This window comes from Vulpes lagopus, chromosome 15, assembly GCF_018345385.1.
Source record: "Vulpes lagopus strain Blue_001 chromosome 15, ASM1834538v1, whole genome shotgun sequence".
Taxonomy (NCBI): domain Eukaryota; kingdom Metazoa; phylum Chordata; class Mammalia; order Carnivora; family Canidae; genus Vulpes; species Vulpes lagopus.
In genome coordinates this window covers 12,224,185-12,245,214 of record NC_054838.1, presented here as the reverse complement: position 1 = coordinate 12,245,214, position 21,030 = coordinate 12,224,185, and the positions used below count along the sequence as shown (strand labels likewise).

The window sequence follows — 21,030 nt, the reverse complement described above, 5'->3', positions numbered from 1 at the left end:
GTCTCTTGCTGCTTTAAGGATCTTCTCTTTATCTTTGGAATTTGCAAGCTTAACTATTGAATGTCGAGGTGTTGAATGGTTTTTGTTGATTTTAGGGGGGGATCTCTCTATTTCCTGGATCTGAATGCCTGTTTCCCTTCCCAGATTAGGAAAGTTTTCAGCTATGATTTGTTCAAATACATATTCTGGCCCTCTGTCCCTTTTGGCGCCCTCGGGAACCCCAATTAAACGTAGGTTTTTCTTCCTCAGGCTGTCGTTTATTTCCCTTAATCTATCTTCATGGTCTTTAAATTGTTTGTCTCTTTTTTCCTCAGTTTCCCTCTTTGCCATCAAAAAATATGGAACACTTCACGAATTTGCGTGTCATCCTTGTGCAGGGGCCATGCTAATCTTCTCTGTATCGTTCCAATTTTAGTATATGTGCTGCCAAAGTGAGCACTATTTTTAATTTCTTGAAGGACCTTCAGACTGTTTTCCATAGTGGCTAGACCAATTTACATTCCCAACAATAGTGCACAATTTTTTTTTAAAGATTTTATTTATTCATGAAACACACACACACACACACACACACACACACACACACAGAGGCAGAGACACAGGCAGAGGGAGAAGCAGGCTCCATGCAGGGAGCCCGACGTGGGACTTGATCCTGGGTCTCCAGCATTAGGTCCTGGGCTGAAGGCAGTGCTAAACCGCTGAGCCACCTGGGCTGGCCACAATGGTTCTTTTCTCCACATTCTTACCATTTGTTATCTCCTTTCTTCTTGATGATAACCATTCTTACAGGTGTGTGGTGATAACTCATTGTGGTTTTGATTTGCATTTATTCCCCTTATGATTAGTGATGTCGAGCACCTTTTCATGTACCTCTTAGCCATGTGTATATTTTTTTGAAAAAATGTCTATATTTAATTCTCTTTCCATTTTTTTGATTGGATTTTTTTTTTTGTTGCTAGTGCACCGTAGGAGTTCTTTATAAATTTAGTTTATTGACTGCTTATCTGATATGTGGTTTGCAAATATTCTTTCCCATTCTGTAGGTTGCCTTTTTTTGGTTGTTAATTGTTTCTTTGCAGTGTAGAAGCTTTAAAATTTGATGTAATCTCATTCATTGATTTTTGCTTTTGTTTGTGCTTTTGGTTATGTACTCAAAAAGTCATTGGCAAGAGCAATGTTGAAGAGCTTCTTTCCTGGGTTCTTATGGTGAGGTCTTATTGCTTAAGTCTTTTTTTTTTCCACTTGGAGTTAATTTTAGTGAGTGATGTAAAATATAGTTCCAGTATCCTTTTTCTGCATATGGTGGTTAATCAGTTTTCTCAACACCTTTTTTTCAAGAGACTATCTTATCTTTCTTTTCCTCATTGGATGTTCTTGGCTCCCTTATCAAGTATTAGTTGACTATATATGCTGGGGTTTAATTCTGGGCTCTGTACTCTGCTGCTGTTAGATGGAATATTCTATAGTTGTGTGTTAGGTCCATTTGGTCTACAGTTTGGTTCAAGTCTATTTCTTCCTTGTTGATGATCTGTGTGGATTATCTATCCATTGTTGAAGGTGGGATATTGAAGTCCTCAACTATTATTGTATCATCTCTATTACTCCTTTCATATCTGTTAGTATTCACTTAGTATAGTTAGGTGCTCTGACATTAGGTGTACATATTTTTATGATTGTTTTTTTAAAATTTAATTTAATTTTTAAGTTTTTATTTATGATAGTCACACAGAGAGAGAGAGAGAGGCAGAGACATAGGCAGAGGGAGAAGCAGGCCCCATGCACCGGGAGCCCGACGTGGGATTCGATCCTGGGTCTCCAGGATCGTGCCCTGGGCCAAAGGCAGGCGCCAAACTGCTGCGCCACCCAGGGATCCCTATTTTTATGATTGTTATATTTTGTTAATGAATTGATCCCTTTATCATTATATAATAGCCATTTTTGCTGCTTGAAACCATTTTGACTTAAAGTTTATTTTGTCTGATATCAGTATAGCTAACATTTCTTTCAGTTTCCACTTACATGGAAAATCTTTTTTCCATCCCTTGACTTTGTTAATTTTCTTTAAAGATCTATTTATCTATTTGACAGAGAGAGAGAGAGAGAGAGAGAGAGCACATTTGAAGCAGACGGAGTGGGAGAGGGAGAAGCAGACTCTTCTCTGAGCAAGGAGCCCGAATTAGGACTTGATCCTAGGACCCCAGGATCATGACCTGAGCCAAAAGCAGACGCCCAACCACCTGAGCAACCTAGGCATACCCATATCTTGACTTTATTATTATTATTATTATTATTTTTTAAGATTTTATTTGAGAGAGAGAGAGAGAGAAAGAGATTGAAACAGCCTCTGGGAGAAGGGCCTACAGGAGGTGGGGGAGGAGGGGGTAATTGAGGGAGAGGGAAAGGACTCTCCACCGATGGGGGAGCCTGACATGGGGCTTGATCCCAGAACCCTCAGATCATGACCTGAGCAGAAATCAAGAGTTTTAACCGGCTGTGCCACTCAGGCACCTCTCTTGTCTTTGATTCTGTGTGTCCTTAAGATCTACATGAGTCTCTTGTAGGTGGCATATAGTTGTTGCTATTGTTTTTTAATCCATCATCTACTCTGTGCCTTTAGTTGGTGTATTCAATCCAAATACATTTAGAGTAATTATTGATATTAAGGACCATTAATGCCAACTTATTTATTTTTTTAAAAGATTTTATTCAAAAAAAAAAAGATTTTATTCATTTATGAGAGAGAGAGAGAGAGAGAGAGAGAGAGAGAGAGAGAAACACAGGCAGAGGGAGAAGCAGGCTCTATGCAAGGAGCACGACCTGGGAGTCGATCCCAGGACCCCAGGATCATGCCCTGGGCTGAAGGAAGGCCCCAAACCACTGAGTCACCCAGGGATCCCCTAATGCCAACTTATTAATTGGTTTCTGTGTTTGTGTTTTGTGGGTTTTTTTTTTTTTTTGTATCTCCATTGTTTCCTTTTCTGTTTCTGCCTACTTTTGTAAATTGGTTATTTTTCATGTTAGTAGGGTCTGTTTCCCTTTCTGTGTTTTTTGTGAATCTACTCTAGGTTTTGCTTTGTGTTTATCACAGGGCTTGCATTAACACATCTTACAGATAAGACAGTTCATTTTAGGCTGGCGGCAACTTATCTTTGGTCACTGATAAAGGCTCCAACATTTACTCTTCCCTCTTATATTACTGATGTCACAATTTACCTCTTTTTATGCTGTTTATTCATCAACAATTTATAGTACTATAGTTATATTTCCTACTATTTTCCTTTAAATTTTATACTTGTAATTGAGTGGTTAAAATAGTTATCTAAATCTGACTACATTTTTTTACCTATACCAGTGTGCTGCACCCTTTCATACATTTTCATGTTGGTCATTGTCTTTTCATTTCAGCTTTGAGAACTCCTTTCAGCATTTCATGTGAGCAGGTTTAGTGATGATGAACTCCTTTAGCTTTTGTCTGTCGAGAAAGTCTTTATTTCTCCTTCATATCTGAAGAATAACTTTGCCAGATAACATGTTCTTGGCTGGCAATTTTTAATCTTTAAACATTTTGAATATGTCATTCCACTCTCTCTCTACCTATGGAATTTCTGCTGAAAAATCCACAGATTGCTTAATAGGGAGGGTTCCTTTGTAGGTTACATTGTCCTCCCCCTTGGCTGCATTTAGGATTATTTTTTATTTTTGATAATTTCGTTACAATGTGTCTTGGAGAAGATCTTTTTTTCATTAAGCTAATAGGGTGATTTATTAGCCTCCTGGACTAGTATGTCCAGGTCTCTTTCCCTATGTTTCCTCTGCTATTATTTCTTTAAATAGATTCTCTTCCCCTATGTCCCTCTGGAACCCCAATTATTCTGATCTTTGTCTTTCAATGAATTTCCATAGTTCATGCAGGTTTTCTTTGCTTTTTAAAATTCTATGTTCTTTCATTTTTTTCTGACTGAGTTGTTTCAAAATTCCTATCTTCCAAGGCACGTGTTTGTTCTTCCATCTAGTCTTCCCCAGTGCAGAGCCTCTCTATTGCATTCTTCATCTCCTTCATTGACTTCCTCAGCTCCAAAGTTTTTTTGATGTTTTTCTATCATTTCAATCTTTTTGGAAACTAACTCATATTTGTTCATATATTTTATTCTGGATTTCATTGAATTGACTTTCTGAGTTTTCCTATAACTCACTGAACCTTCATAACTGCTATTTTAAGTTCTTTGTAAGTTAGATCACAATATTCTGTGCCTTTGAGCCCAGCTGCTAGAGACTTGTCATTTTCTTTTTATGACGCCATATTTCTTTGATTTTTTTCATGTTCCTTATTTGTTTTTTTTTTTAATTTATTTATGATAGTCACAAAGAGAGAGAGAGAGGCAGAGACACAGGCAGAGGGAGAAGCAGGCTCCATGCACCGGGAGCCTGATGTGGGATTCGATCGCGGGTCTCCAGGATCGCGCCCTGGGCCAAAGGCAGGCGCCAAACCGCTGCGCCACCCAGGGATCCCATCATGTTCCTTATTTGAAGTAGCAAGGAACTCCTTAACTCTGTGCTCATTGTCTTCAGCAGATGGGGTGTCATATTCTACAGCATTATTATTATCTGAGTTTTTCCTTTGTGCTTGTGAAGCTGAACCTGCTCTGTCCTATGGCAGGATTTTTAAGTTTTCATGTTTTTCTCTGGTTCTTGAAATACACCAGGCTGGTTACTGGAAACCTCTCCTATTTTCCAGAAGGTGGTGCTATAGCTCAAGTTTGTGGTTTCTCCTCGCCTGCCAACCCCTATTTTCTGAGGGTGCTGTCTGCAGAGAGCTCTAGCAAACACACCTGAAAGCATGCACAGGGAGCCTGCAGCAGAGTGCCCTGAGGTGTGGGTTTGGCAGTAGTGCACTGGGAGCTTGAGAGAGAGAGAGAAAAAGAGAGAGAGAGAGAGAGAGAGAGGCAGAGGGAGAAGCAGGCTCCATGCCGGGAGCCCGATGCGGGACTTGATCCGGGTCTTCAGGATCACGCCCTGAGCAGAAGGCAGATGCTCAGCTGCTGAGCCATCCGGGCGACCCCAAGCACATTCCCTTTAAAGGTGGTTTGAACTTTTTATCTGCCTCTTTTCTAATATCATCCCTCCCCCACGTCTTAGAGGTCCCATTTCAGTCCTCCCAGTGCTGATGGGGACAAACAAGTTTCTCCAGTCACATTCTGCCAGCTGGGGCAGCCTGGTACTTACAGCTTTCCTTCTGCCCTATGCGAGAGGTCACCCCCACCACCGTCAGCCTTGTTCGGTGTTTCCTTGGGGAAGAGGAAAAGCGAAGGGAAATGGTCTCTTACTGCCTCCACCACAACCAAATTCGTATTTTTTCACTTCTTTTTCTCCAATGGTGTGTTGAGTCTGGACTTCTATTAGGTTGTCACTCAAGTGTGTGTGCCTGCCTTGTCAGCACTCACCCGATTTTTGCCAGAGGGCAGCTAATGGGGTCTATGCCTCGCTGGTTCTACTTGTTCTTGTGTCCTGTTTTGGAGGTTTGTCTGTCTCTTACAAGGAGCACTGGTGGGTGAGATTCCTCCCAGATCCCTTGGAGTAAGGTTCTAGGACCCAAAAGACCAATCAAGACAATTTTGCTCAAGTGTGGGTGACTCATTCATTAGCTAAAACGGGGGATAAAGAGGAAAAACAGATGGGCACCTGGGTGGCTCAGCAGTTGAGCATCTGCCTTCGGCTCAGGGCATGATCTTGGGAGTTCTGGGATTAAGTCCTGCATCGGGCTTCCCACAGGGAGCTTGCTTCTCCCTCTGCCTGTGTCTCTGCCTCTCTCTCTGTGTCTCTCATGAATAAATAAATAAAATCTTAAAAAAAAAAAAAAAGGAAAAATGGCTTACATGGCCCTGCTGCTGACGTTACTCTCACACTTTAAGTTACTGCAGCCCCATGGTCTTCTCTGATTCTTTAGTAGCTTCTCAGTCTTTCTTAGCTTTTTCATGACTTTGACATTTTTTAATGCACTGATCAGATATTTCTTAAACTGCCCCCAATTTAGGTTATCTGATGTTTTCCTATGGTTAGATAGAGGTTATGGATCTTGGGAAAGAATATCCCAGAAGAGAGGTGCCAATCTCATCCATTCTATCAGGCAGTTCATGATGTCAGTATGCATTACTGGTGATGTTAACCTTGATTGGTTAAGGTAGTTTCTATCAGGTTTCTCCTGTTACTAAAGTTACTATTTTTCCCTTTCCCTATTTTGTCTGTTAGGTGACAGTCACTCTGCCCATCACCCCCGTTTGGATACTTGTGTACTTCTTTACTTTCTGGCACTACAATATGCTCCAGACTCATCTTGTGTTTTCCCTGAACCTGCCCTAGAGTCACTAATTTTCCAAGGATTCCTGCTCCATTTTATTGGGAATGTTATATAGACATTTATAGAGTGTGGTGGTTATAGTGCCATGTGCTAGGGATGGAGAAGCAACCAAGAAAGGGATGGCCCTGCTCTCTAGGTGCTTCAGTCAGGTGTGATGAGCATTATACAAGGGACGTAAATGGAGCCATAGGGCAGATAGGAAGAAGATTTAACCACCTCTGGAGTTAAAAAGCTTCCTAGAGAAAGTGGCACTAATGATGAGGCTTGAAGGAAGAGCATGGACTGATGAAGAGAAGAAACCAAGATCTGGGTGCTAATGTGCTACGTCTTGTGATTGGCTTAAACCTCAAGCAATCTATTATCATTGTTTTGTGATTATTTCCCTAATCACTTTACTACTCCTAATCTTTTCCCTGAATAGGATCCTACACTGAGGGATCCCTGGGTGGCGCAGCAGTTTGGCGCCTGCCTTTGGCCCAGGGCGCGATCCTGGAGACCCGGGATCGAATCCCACGTCGGGCTCCCGGTGCATGGAGCCTGCTTCTCCCTCTGCCTAAGTCTCTGCCTCTCTCTCTCTCTGTGTGACTATCATAAATAAATAAAATTAAAAAAAAAAAAAAAGGATCCTACACTGACTTTTCTCCAATATCCCTTCATTCATTCATTCATTCAACATTTTTTGAGAACAGAGGGAAAAAAGCATTCTAGATAGAGTATGGCCTGGTGGGAAGGCCAGGATATGAAAAAGAGTGTGGTGTGTGCTCAAGGAACTGGAGGGAATGCATTATACTGAGAGAGAGAGAGAGAGAGAGAGAGAGAGAGAGAGAACAGGAAAAAGAGTGGCATGAAATGAGGCTGAAGACATGGGAATGCACCAGGTCCCTTAGCTCCTGAAAGTCAGTTGAGGGTTTCAGGCTGCCAGAGCAGGAGAGCCACGGAAGGCTGCTGAGCCAATGAATGAGCTGACTGGGTCACTTGGCTGCAGTGAGGAGGAGGGCTTTGAAGAGAGTGAGGCATTAACCTTGGTTAGACTTAGTAAGGTTAGATTCCTTCCTGCCTCACACGGTTGGGGTGAGGATTAGACAAAAAGAAGGCATATAGGGCAGCCCCAGTGGCCCAGTTGTTCAGCACCTCCTTCAGCCCAGGGCATGATCCTGGAGCCCTGGGATCGACCCTGAATGGAGCCTGTTTCTCCCTCTGCCTGTGTCTCTGCCTCTCTTTCTCATTGTGTGTCTCTCATGAATAAATAAATAAAATCTTAAAAAAAAAAAAAAAAAAGAACATATACAAATTCCCTGGAAGGATGTTTGGCACATGACAGGCAATCAGGAAATGGTTGTTCAGTTGAACAATTCTGATTCCTTTTCATCTAATCTCATTTTTCTCTTTATTCCCCTGACTGTATTTTGGTTAAAAAATTAGCTTTTTAACTTTTTGTTGCAATTAAACTGAATACTGTGCCAGACACAGTGAACAAATGTGAATAAGGCCAGCATCCTTAAGACATATTTACAAATGTGGAGTGCCTGAGTGGCTCAGTTGGTTAAGCCTCCAATTCTTGGTTTTGGATTGGGTCATGATCTTGTGGTCGTGGGATCAAGCCCCATGTCAGGCTCTGTGCTCAGTGTGGAGTCTGATACAGATTCTCTTTCTCTGTTGCTCCCATTAACTCTCTCTCAACTAAATAAATAAAATATTAAAAAAACAAACAGTAATTAAAAAAAAAGACATATTTATGATGAGTCATAATGTATGTGTTATGAACCATGCTAGTAACATGAACCAAAACTCTCAGAGGGCAAGGACAGCATCTTTCACCTCTGTCCTTAATGGTAGGCAAAATATGAGGCATAGAGAACTTCAACACAGACTTCTCTACCAAATGAGTGCATGTGCTGGGAGCTCAGAAGACAAAGCAGGAAACTTGGATGCACTGTAAACTGAATTTCTTAAGATTTAATATAAGCTTATTGAGGACAATGGCTTATTTTATATTTAATATATATTTTATATTTATATTTTTTCCAAAGATTTTATTTATTTATTTGCTAGAGAGAGAGAGAGAGAGAGAGAGAGAGAGAGAGGTGAGGCAGGGCAGAGGGAGAGGGAAAAGCAGGTTCCTCACTGAGCAGGGAGCCCAATGCAGGGCATGATCCCAGGACTCCTAGATCACGACCTGAACTGAAGGCAGGTGAGGTGCTCAACCGACTGAGTCACCCAGGTGCTCCACTGTCTCCATATTTTGTTGATACATGTTTGGGATTATTGTTAGTATGTTTCACTTATCTTTCATGCAAAAAGTTTTAAAGTCATCGTTAATCACATTTTTAAATAAAACACTTTCCTATCATGAAGCACACTATAACATGAAAACAGCAAATCTATACTGAGATACTTATTTTGATAACAGTAAATTCCTAATTATCTATTTCCATCTGGGTCACAGATAATATGAGACAAATTTTATTCTTTATTGTTCCCTTTTCCCACCACCTACCTGCACCCTGTCTACCTACCCTAAGTCCTAACTGATGAGCATTTAGAAAATCAGAGTAATTTTATCCTTAGCTCAAGCAATATAAACCAGTAGACTGGTGCGAGAATCCTGTAATGGCAGGTAAAGTAAATGACTGTGAAGTCATAACTAACACTGTCCCATCTATTAATGTGTGTATTTATGCTACACACATGCTACATGTGTTTATGCTACATGTATTTATGCTACAACTATTTATGTAGTTTTTTTTTAAGATTTTATTTATTTATTCATGAGAGAAACAGAGAAGCAGAGACATAAGCAGAGGGAGAAGCAGACTCCACACAGAGAGTCCAATGTGGGACTCGACCCTGGCACTCCAGGATCACACCCTGAGCCAAAGGCACACCCTCAACCACTGAGCCACCCAGGAGTCCCAGATTCTTCAGATTCTTATGGTGGAGCCAGACTTGGTCAAATTGCTTGCCTTTTCTTGAAGAGTTTTATTACTCCAGATGAAAGCCCTGGTTGCCTGCCCTTAAGCTTATTGGAATCAGTGACAGCTGTTGTATACATATATGATCACTCAAACATACAAATACCTACAAATGCCCTTCAGGTAAGAAATACTGTTTTTAAAGAAAACTTAGAAACTAAGTCTGGTATTTCATAACTAATCTGTACTCTGTAGATGCATTTGAAAGTGTATTTTGTGATAAAACCTAAACTCAAAATAGGAAATAAAGGGAAGGTAGAAAAGGCAATATAATTTCCTCTTTCCCAATTCTTAGGTCAAACGTTGATTTTTGAATCATATGAGTATCCATATTTTATTGTTTTTCCTTTGATCTGAATCTGAAGATTTTTTAAAATTTAAAATTTTTTTTTACTAGAACTAGAAGCATGGAGGTGAATGCTCCCTGTAATTTTCATTGTGTCAAAAAGCTGTTGTGGTTGCACGATCACCAATATTTCTTTAATGAATGAGAAGCAATTTATTTTGTTTTACCTTTTACCCTATTTAGCACAGCACCCAGTTATCACTAGTTATTCTTTTTATTATTTTTCCATAGGGGATATTATATCTTCACATTACTAATGAGTAAATCTAGACTGAAAAGGTGAAGTAACTTTCCTACAATCACATTAGTGTTGCAGATGGGATTTGAACCTAGATTGCTGTCATAAGCTTAGATTCTTATGGTTAATTAAAATCTGCCTAAAGCTTTGGGTTAAGAATTAGATGTTAAGTTTATCAGGAGGAAAATACTTAGGGCTCAACCCAAGTGTGCTGTGACACTCTCCAAAAAACTATATTCTTGGATCTTTCATGCCAAGATGTGGGTTATGCCAGAGATGTGGGTTACATACAGATTTGCATTTGAATATTACTCTGTCTGTTGTCCTTTGTGAGATAATACTTAAACTAATATAACAAAGCAAGATCTAAAGATACAATGTGGAGTGAACTAAAATATTATGTTGCTTCTCCTTCATTCTTCCATCAATTCAATTTCTTGATTCTGTAACACATTGATTAAATGTCATAATAAGATAAGGAATTAGGAGATAAAAAGCACAGAAATTTTGTTAATATAAAACAAATCACAGAATGCTTCAAGAAGGAAGCTAATCTTGATCAGTGAGACTAAAACAAGGAAGGATCTTATTGTGAAGGTGAAAGGCTAGAGTTGGTTTTCCAAACTTGTTGTGCATCAGAACCACTTGAGGAAAATGGTAACTATTCAGTGCTCAGACATGACCCCGAGCGATTCAGTTGGCGTAGGGTGGTGTGGTGTCTGGAAATGCTGCATGTCTTTATCAATATTTGGCTGATGCTGGTGTAATAAGCCTTCAGACTGTTTTTTTTTTTTTTTAAACATAGGTTAAGGACACAGTCCAGAGTTGTGTTGTTGTTTTTAAAATTTCAGTCTTCAGCATTTTAAAAAAGTTTTGCTGTCACCCTCTCTTATCATCCTGGCTTTCTTTCTTTCTTTCTTTCTTTCTTTCTTTCTTTCTTTCTTTCTTTCTTTTTTAAGATTTTATTTATTTATTCATGAGAGAGACACAGAGAGAGAGAGAGGCAGAGACACAGGTAGAGGAAGAAGCAGGCTCCATACAGGGAGCCTGATGTGGGACTTGATTCCAGGTCTCCAGGATCACACCCCGGGCTGCAGGTAGCTCTAAACTGCTGAGCCACCCGGGCTGCCCCTCATCCTGGCTTTCTTTTTTTGAATATGTACAAGGTAATGTCTGATATTTAATGAAAGCCCAGATTCTGATCCATTTTTGCTGTTATCATATTAAGTTATTCTAATATCTTTTGTGCTAAATCAGATGAAAATCTATATTCTTGTTTCCTTGGAATTAAAAATGGAACAAGATTCAGAGTATGTGATTATGGGCTATTTAATATGTCAATGATTACATTCCTTTAAATATCAAAGTTTATTGCCACAAACACCAGTAGTATTTGGCTGAATCTTTTTTAGTTCAGAGATGATTGCTTTTAAAAATCAGCTTTCGGGATCCCTGGGTGGCGCAGCGGTTTGGCGCCTGCCTTTGGCCCAGGGCGCGATCCTGGAGACCCGGGATCGAGTCCCACGTCGGGCTCCCGGTGCATGGAGCCTGCTTCTCCCTCCGCCTGTGTCTCTGCCCCTCTCTCTCTCTCCCTGTGACTATCATAAATAAATAAAAATTAAAAAAAAAAAAAGAAAAAAAATCAGCTTTCTTTCTTTCAGTGTTTGCTAAGCTTTGAAAATTGGATAAACACTCTGGTGACTTAAAAGGATTTCAGCAAGTAGTGAACTGTTACTATTTGGGATTTGTCAGTATTTCCTAAAAGCATCTAGAAATCTCTTAGTTTTGTCTTCTCCAATCCTATAGTGCACTAAGGAGGTTTTCCTAAGCTGTTTTGAGGATATTTATTTATTTATATTTTAATTCACTTTTTTTTTTTAAAGTAAGCTCCCTGCTCAGCACAGAGCCCAGTGCAGAACTTGAACTCACAACTGTAAGATCAAGACCTGAGCCAAAAAAAAAAAAAAAAGACCTGAGCCAAGATCAAAAGGCTGACACTTAACCGAATGAGCCACTCTGGCACCACAGAGGTTTTTTTAAAAAACAATTTTTATCTATCTATCTATCTATCTATCTATCTATCTATCTATCTATCTAAGAAAGAGAGAGAGAGGGAGAGCAGGAGGAGGAGCAGGGGGAAAGGGACAAGCAGACTCCATGCTAAGCATGGAGCCCGAGGTAGGCCTTGGTCTCACTTCCTAAGATCATGACCTGATGATTGAGAAAGACAGAGAGAGAGAGAGATTGAAGGATTTATTGCAAGGAATTGGCATATGCATTTGCAGCGGCTGGCTAGTTAAGTTCAAAGTTCCGAGGGCAGGTAATTAGGAAAGAAAGGTTGGAATCTCTCAAGCAGGAGGCGACACTAAATTTCATAGTGGAATTCCTTATTCCACCACAGGGAAACTTTGCTTCTTCTTTTACAGCCTTTCAACTACTTGGAGTGACCCACCCTGACTGTGCATAAAGTCAACTGACTATAGTTCCTAACCACATATTAAACTACCTTCATAGTAACACCTGAATTAAAGTTTGATTGAATAACTCAGCACTATAACTTAGCAAGGTGCATATAAAACAGTATCACAGCAATGTTTGGAAAATGCAATGGTAGAGAAAGTATAAAATACCAAGGACAGACATAACAGGAGCATCTATCTTAAAGGAGAATTAAATGTTTTCCTGAAAGAGATGACAATTAAGGTAAAACCTGAAAGATGAGTAAGAATTAGATAAAGAGGAAGAGAATTTTCTGGGATGTAGGAAGTGTAAGCAAATACCCAGAGACCAGAGAGAATTTTCTCTTATTAGATTTTTTTTTCTTTCTTTTTTCATAATATCTATGAGGTGATGGTTGTTCTTAAATGGGAGCCACAATTTGATTTTTTTCTTTTGTAATTATTATATTAACTTGTAATGTCCATAATACTCAATCAGATGAAACTCCATTTTCATGCTTTAATTAGCATTCCCAATTACTGGTGAGATTAAGCACCTCTTCATAGGTTTAGTTGACATTCAGGTATCCTCGGTATCCTCTCTAGATCGCATGTTTGTAACCTCTGCATATTTTCTATTGGGTACATTTCTTTTTGTTATTCATTACGTGTGATTTGGATATTACTAGAAATCTTTTGTTTCTATATGCCTTGCAGATAGTGTCTCCCAGAGCAAGCTAGGATGAGCTTTGTAGACTACAGTTTGCAGGTAAGTATAAAGGAAACTCATTAAGCCAGAGAGTCCTGGAGTGATCTCGATTCTGAACCCAAGTCTCAAGTCTAGGACAGAGTCCCCATATTGAGCAGGAACAACAGGGGCAAAGGAAATAAGAGTGTAAAGGAGACAGCACATCTCACTCAGTACAGTGTTTGTAAACAATTCAAATGAGTGACAAAAGAGGGAGTTCTAGACTCTTGAAGCTAGGAAAACTACACTGGCTTCCTTCTAGTACTAAAAACTCATCTTGCTGAAATGTAAGCAATAAGAAACAAAAGCAGTTAAACCCGTTAAAAATTATTACTAAGAACAAATAAAAAAGGGTGCCTGACTGGTTCAGTTGGTAGAGCACCTGACTTTTTTTTAAAAAAGATTTTATTTATTTATTCATGAGAGACACAGAGAGAGGGGGGTGGGCAGAGACACAGAGGGAGAAGCAGGCTCCATGCAAGGAGCCGAACTCGGGACTCCAGGATCACGCCTTGGGCCAAAGGCAGGCGCTAAACCGCTGCGCCACCCAGAGATCCCCCAAGCACATGACTCTTAATCTCAGGATTGTGAGTTCAAGCTCCATGTTGGGGGTAGAGATTACTTAAAAATAAAATCTTAAAAAGATTATTATCAGAAAAAAAGGAAAATTAGAAGCAGAATAGCACTCTTTCAAGCAATGTAAACACACTAGAAAGACATCATAAATGAAAACTATATTCTAATATATATATATATTTAAAGATTTTACTTAATTATTCATGAGAGAGAGAGAGAGAGAGAGAGGCAGAGATGCAGGTGGAGGGAGAAGCATGCAGGGAGCCCAATGTGGCACTGGAACCCAGGACCCCAGGATCACAACCTGAGCCTGAGGCAGATGCTCAATCACTGAGCCACTCAGGGCCCCTATATTCTAATATTTTAAATAAACAATCTAAAAGAAGTTAAGAAAATAATAGAAATTAAATTGGAATCAAAATAACTCAGAAAGAATATTATCAGAGAAAACATGGAGATTTAAATGAAGCTTAGAAAAAGAAAGTATTAGAAATAAAAGAGGGGGATCCCTGGGTGGCTCAGCGGTTTAGCGCCTGCCTTTGGCCCAGGGCGCGATCCTGGAGTTCCGGGATCGAGTCCCGCGTCGGGCTCCCGGCATGGAGCCTGCTTCTCCCTCCTCCTGTGTCTCTGCCTCTCTCTCTCTCTATGTCTATCATAAATAAATGAGTAAATCTTAAAAAAAAAAGAAATAAAAGAAACAATATTGTAGAAATAGAAACTAAACCAGAAGCAATATATTAATAAATATCACAGCCAGGGGCACCTGAGTGGCTTAGTTGGTTAAGCCGCTGCCTTCAGCTCAGGTCATGATCTTCAGGTCCTGGGATCAAGCCCTACCTCCGGTTCCCTGCACAGGGGGAATCTGCTTCTCCCTCTCCCCCGCCTCTGCCTCTTCCCCTGCTTGTGCATGCTCTCTTTCTTTCTCTATCTCTCAAATAAATACATAAAATCTTAAAAAAAAGAAAAAAACTATGGGCAATATGTAAGGAGAAACAGAAAATGGAAAGGAGGAAAATTTCAAATTAAAAATATGAAAGAAATGAAAAAGTATTTAAGAGAAAGTGACACAGACCTCAGCAAAGTGTCTGAGTGTGTGTGTGTGTCTATGTGCATTTGTGTGTAAATTCCTGAGGAAGAAAGCCAAAGCTACTGAAGAGAACAGAACAAATAACTAAAAATTAATGATTGAAGAAAACCATTGTGAAATAAAAGGCAACTTGAAGTCATATCTTGAAAAAGTATAGTGTATTGGGACACCTGGGTGGCACAGCGGTTGAGCGCCTGCCTGCCTTTGGCCCAGGGCGTGATCCTGGAGTCCCGTATGGAGCCTGCTTCTCCCTCTGCCTGTGTCTCTGCCTCTCTTTCTCTGTGTCTCTCATGAATGAATAAATAAAATCTTAATAAAAAAAAGAATATAGTGTATGGCCTGGAAAATTAACCCAGAGTTGATATTCTAGTAAAAAAATTAGAACTAAAGAAAAAGAAAAATGAATTAAAAATACATATTCAATAACAAAAATTTTAAGAGTCTTTTTTAGCTAGCTATGAAAAAAAAAATCATGTTCCGGGATTCATTCTGAGGGGTAGCATCAGTTGAATGTTTTATAGGCTCCTGTTGTTCTTGGGCAACTGTGGCCCTAAGCCTCTCCCTGGGTGCTCATCCGACAATGTTCTTCCACCGCAGAGTAATGCAGCCAGCACAAATTTGTGCCTTTTGTACGTTCCGTTATGTGCACTCATACTTGATCAGGAGAGTAAGGGTCTACGATGGGACAAACTAATTCATAATCTCGAAGATAAAATTATACACGAAAGGATATTACATTCCTAGATAGTAAAAAACAAAAGGTTAAACCAGGGCTTTGCCTGTTTTTGGATAATCATAATCATAAGATACCAGCAGGACAAATGGTAAAGTTAGTTGAAATAATTTTTTCAAAAAATTTAATTATTTATTCATGAGAGACACAGAAAGAGGCAGAGACACAGGAAGAGGGAGGAGAAGCAGGCTCCATGCAAGGAACCTGATGCAGGACTCGATCCTGGGAATCCGGGATCAGGCCCTGAGCCAGTGGCAGATGTTCAACTGCTAAGCTACCCAGGTATCCCTCTTCCACACTTCCTGCTGCTGTCTAAAGGTAAATTTTGTCCAATTACATGTCTTATGTGGAATTGGAAGGCAGAACTACAAACATTATTTCCTAACACTTTAGTTCCCTGTGTGAAATTCCACTCAAATTATCTACAAGTAGCTTTTATTTCTAAAACTGACCAGGACTGTCACAGATGTGAATAAGCATTTCTACTGGGGAGAATGAATGAAACCATGAGAGGGAATAAAATTTCTCATGAAAGCATAAGCTCTAGAACATGGGGAGAGAACACAGCTCATGAGAAAACCAGTCCATTTCATATGTGACAGAAAGATGGCTTCTTTAAAAACTGGTTCTTCTGGAAGAACTCCCAGGAAATTAGACTGGTCTTCTTCAAAAATGTAAAATAAAATAATAATCCTTGGTGTCTCCCAACTCAACTCCAAATAAATCTCATTGTCATCACATGATGTCTCTCATCTGCTATTGGTTCTTTTATACCCACCTCTGTACCCATTTTAAGAAGTTAAAAATAGCCTTACAGCTATTTTGGTTAAATGTTGCTATTTTCTAAAACATAGAAAGAGGCTAAGTCAGTAGAACGACTTTCCTAATATGACCTATAGTTGATCTAATTACTAGATACGATCTAACTTTATCCCACATCTAGTATGACTGCAGAGAATAAAAAATAAAATGGAAGAGGGCCAGTCTAAACATTTATGTTCAACATACATGACAGAAGGAAGAATACATTTTCTCAACAACCTCCTCCTATTGTGCCTCATCTTCTTTAGGAACCTGGTATCCCTATTCCTACGAAGAAAACAGAAAGCATTTTGTGGCAGTATTTTGGCCAGTGAAAACTTCTGAAGTTCTGAGGCAAAAGGAACAAGTTATTCGTAGGTTTGCCACAGGCAAAGCAGTGAAAAGGAGAAACCACTCCAGCCTGTGGTCTCTGGGTCTCTGCTGGGCCCTTGGGCTCCTTGGGGAGCTTATTCTTCATATTCTTATTGTAACTGGAAGTTTCTGTGGATGGCGCTTGTTGATACTGAAGAAAGGTTAGGCAGTGATTGCTTACTTGTGTTTGACTACTGCTTCATGAGGTGCAGAGGACAACTGGCCCATGGCTGAGGGGCTACCAAAGGGCCTTTATGGTCTTCTGGGTCTTTGATGCAGAAGACTGACTCTGTATTATAGAAATCAATACAAGTCTAACATCTGCAAGTTGACTGATGTCACAACAGCTACAAAGATATTTGCTTGGAAGCAGAAACACAATTTCTACTTGTGTCCTCAGAGCCCAATTAACCAGGGACACACCTCTCAGAAGATTGGAGGCTGGATCACTGGGTTTGTCCCACATGGAGGACTTGAGTCTTTACCATAGCTGTGCCTCATCAAAGAAATGCAAGAACATCCACTCATCAGATGTCCCCTTGCCTGCAGACCTCCCTTAAACCAGACAAAGCTGAGGAGAAGAGACCAAGAACTCACCTCTGAATAACTGACATAGGTGTCACAACAATTCATTACTGCCATTGTGACCACAATGGAGTTCTCACTCGATGTCTGTAGGCTCTGCACTCACACACAGCTCTCACATGCCGGGCTGCTCTCTGTTTGTTTTACAAGCTGTTGTTTTAAAAGACCTATGAAGGAAGGTTTTGGGAATATGGCTCTGTAGCAAGTGTCTGTAGTGTCTGTAGCAAGTATCTGGCTCCCCACCTACCCAACTGCACTGGTAAGCCTGTCTAATGTAGTTACTTTGGACTCTGGAAATCTGTTGAAGGCTTGCCACTTCCTTTTTTAAAATTATTCATACACTTTCTTTTTCTACATTTGTTTTTATTTAAGTTCAATTTGCCAGCATATAGTATAACACCCAGTGCTCATCCCATCAAGTACCCTCCTCAGTGCCCGTCACCCAGTTACCCCATCCCCCTGCCCACCTCCCCTTCCACAACCCTTTGTTTCCCAGAGTTAAGAGTATCTCTCATGATTTGTCTCCCTCTCTAATTTTTCCCACTCAGTTCCCCTCATTTCCCTTATAACCCCTTTTACTATTTCTTATATTCCACGTATGAGTGAAACCATACGATGATTTTCTTTCTCTGATTGACTTATCTCACTCAGCATAATACCCTCCAGTTTTATCCACGTCGAAGCAAATGGTGGGTATTCATCCTTTGGCTGAGGAATATTCCATTGTATACATAGACCACATCTTCTTTATCCATTCATCTGTCAAAGGGCATTGTGGCTCCCTCCACAGTTTGGTTATTGTGGACATTGCTGCTATGAGCATTAGGGTGCAGGTGTCTCGGCTCTTCACTGAATCTGTATCTTTGGGGAAATCCCCATTAGTGCAATTACTGGGTCATAGGGTAGCTCTATTTTTAACTCTTTGAGGAACCTCCACACAGTTTTCCAGAGTGGCTGAAGCAGTTCACATTCCCACAAACGGTGCAAGAGGGTTCCCCTTTCTCCACATCCTCTCTAACATTTGTTGTTTCGTGTCTTGTTAATTTTCACCATTCTAACTGGTGTGAGGTGGTATCTCACTGTAGTTTTGATTTGTATTTCCCTGATGGCAAGTGATGCGGAGCATTTTCTCATGTGCTTTTTGGCCATGTGTATGTCTTCCTCTGTGAGATTTCTGTTCATGTCTTTTGCCCATTTCATGATTGGATTGTTTTGTTTCTTTGCTGTTGAGTTTAACAAGTTCTTTATAGATCTTGGATACTAGCCCTTTCTCTGATGTCATTTGCAAATATCTTCTCCCATTCTGTAGGTTGTATTTTAGTTTTGGTGACTGTTTCTTTTGCTGTGCAGGAGCTTTTTAATCTTGATGAAGTCCCAATAGTTCATTTTTACTTTTGTTTCCCTTGCCTTCATGGATGTATCTTGCAAGAAGTTGCTGTGGCCAAGTTCAAAAAGGGTGTTGCCTGTGTTCTCCTCTAGGATTTTGATGGATTCTTGTCTCACATTTAGATCTTTCATACATTTTGAGTTTATCTTGGTGTATGGTATAAGAGAATGGTCTAGTTTCATTCTTCTGCACGTGGCTGTCCAATTTTCCCAGCACCATTTATTGAAGAGACTGTCTTTTTTCCAGTGGATAGTCTGTCCTGCTTTGTCGAATATTAGTTGACCATAGAATTGAGTGCCCATTTCTGGGTTCTCTATTCTGTTCCATTGATCTATGTGTCTGTTTTTGTGCCAATACCACACTATCTTGATGATTACAGCTTTGTATTACAGCTTGAAATCCGGCATTGTGATGCCCCCGGCTCTGATTTTCTTTTTCAATATTCTTCTGGCTATTCAAGGTCTTTTCTGATTCCATACAAATCTTAAGATTACTTGTTCCAACTCTGTGAAGAAAGTCCATGGTATTTTGATAGGGATTGCATTGAATGTGTAAATTGCCCTGGGTAGCATAGACATTTTCACAATATTTATTCTTCCAATCCATGAGCACGAATGTTTTTCCATGTCTTTGTGTCTTCCTGAATTTCTTTCAGAAGCGTTCTGTAGGTTTTAGGGTATAGATACTTTATCTCTTTGGTTAGGTTTATTCCTAGGTATCCTATGCTTTTGGGTGCAACTGTAAATGGTATTGATTCCTCAATTTCTGTTTCTTCATTCCCATTGATAGTGTATAGAAATGCCACTGATTTCTGGGCATTGATTTTGTATCGTACCACATTGCTGAATTGCTGTATGAGTTCTAGCAATCTTGGGGTGGAGTCTTTTGGGTTCTCTTCTCCTTTTTTTTTTTTTTAAGATTTTATTTATTTATTCATGAGAATCACAGAGAGAGAGAGAGAGAGAGAGAGAGAGAGACAGGCAGAGACACAGGCAGAGGGAGAAGCAGGCTCCGTGCAGGGAACCCAATGTGGGACTCCATGCCAGAATTCCAGGATCACAACCTGAGCCAAAGGCAGACGCCCAACCCCTGAGCCATCCAGGTGTCCCACACTTTTTCTTTTAAATGTTTTTTATATTTATTTTTACTTAATTCAGTTAATTAACATATAATGTTAATTGGTTTCAGAGGTATCGTCAGTGATTCATCACTTTCATATAATACCCGGTGCTCATTACATCCTTGCCCTCCTTAAAGTCCATCACCCAGTTACTCCTTCAACCAAACCCTCTACCCTCCAGCAATCCTCAGGTTCCTATGGTTAAAAGTTTCTTATGGTTTGTCTCTCTCTCTGATTTTTATTGTTTTATTTTTTTCTTCTCTTCCCCTATGATTCTCTGTTTTGTTTCTTAAATTCCACATAGGAGTGAGTCCATATGATAACTGTCCTTCTCTGATTGACTTACTTTGCTTAGCACAATGACCTCTACATAATTCCTTCCACATCATTGCAAATGGCTAGATTTTGTTTTTTGATGGCTGAATAGTATTCCATTATATATATATATTCCCTACATCTTCTTTATCCATTCATCTGTTCAAGGACATCTGGGCTCTTCCCATAGTTTGGCTATTATGGACATTGCTGCTCCAAACATTCGGGTGCTTGTTTGCCCCCAAATTTGGGGACAGATGAATACAGGGGGTAATATCTTACCAGAACAAACTCTCAACAAGGGCAAACCTCAGTGATTGGAGCCAGTGCTGGGTTAGGATAATTTGAGCTGTAACCCGTGAGCTGCTGGAGGCGCAATGTGGACAGTTCTGAGAGTTAAATCCTCCAGGGGAGGGGTGCCTAGGTGGTTCAGTCAGTTATGTGTCTGACTCTTGGTTTTGGCTCTGGTCATGATCTCATGCTCATAGGATTGAGACCCCTGCCTCACCTCCTCCTTGGACTTCATCCTCAATATGGAGTCAGCTTCAGATCTATCTCTCTCCTTGTTTGTGCTCCCCCTCATTTCAGAATAAATAAATAAAAACTTAAAAAAAAAAAAAAGCTCCAGGGACACTCATTCATAGGGGACTTGCCACAGACGTGACATGTGCATCTTACCTCTAGGAACTTGACCAGGTTCTCACAGTACATAGGAGAGAAAAATTGGATTTGCCTCCTGGAGCTATACTCGGTTCTCACAGTAAATAACAGAGAAAAATCCCCTAGTGTGCCCAGAGAGGAAAGGAAAAGGAACTGTTTTTTAATATTCTAGAACTGCTTCTCCAGAAGGCCTGCCCTCAGGAGAAACCAGTTAACCAGAGCCTGATATGGGATGCTTGGGTGGCTTAGCAGTTGAGCATCTGCCGTCAGCTCAGGGCATGATCCTGGGTCTGGGGT

General features: G+C 40.2%; 1 non-coding gene across 1 annotated transcript; it reads right to left on the bottom strand.

Annotated features, from left to right (window-relative positions):
• Positions 1-332: 332 nt before the first annotated feature.
• Positions 333-439, bottom strand: LOC121476704. Its single transcript, XR_005983994.1, has one exon. It is a non-coding gene; the product is annotated as a U6 spliceosomal RNA (small nuclear RNA).
• Between the last annotated feature and the right edge of the window lie 20,591 nt (positions 440-21,030).